Below are 350 nucleotides of genomic sequence, written 5' to 3' on the forward strand. Positions count from 1 at the left end.
GCAATTAACTTGGTTTTTTGTGTGTGTGTATTACAAAATATTCATATAAGTCAGCTTCACTATTTCTACTATAAATCCTGCATAGTTCATCTTTGAGCAGTAAATCAGTGAGTTTTTGAGATGATTGTAAAGATAAATTAACAAAACAAAAAATACAACCGGGCCATGCCTGTTGGATTAGGCCGGAGCCAACATCGAGGCACAAGTTCATTCTTCAAAAGACTAAAGAAGTTTCATCCTCCTCATTTCCTCCAAAAAAGATCTCAATGGAAACCCTAGCCTCCCCGATCCTCCATGGCCGGGACCTCCCAGATCCTCTCCTCGAGCGCCTCCCCCTCTCCGGCTACGTC

Source organism: Asparagus officinalis, chromosome 1, assembly GCF_001876935.1.
Source record: "Asparagus officinalis chromosome 1, Aspof.V1, whole genome shotgun sequence".
NCBI classification, from domain to species: domain Eukaryota; kingdom Viridiplantae; phylum Streptophyta; class Magnoliopsida; order Asparagales; family Asparagaceae; genus Asparagus; species Asparagus officinalis.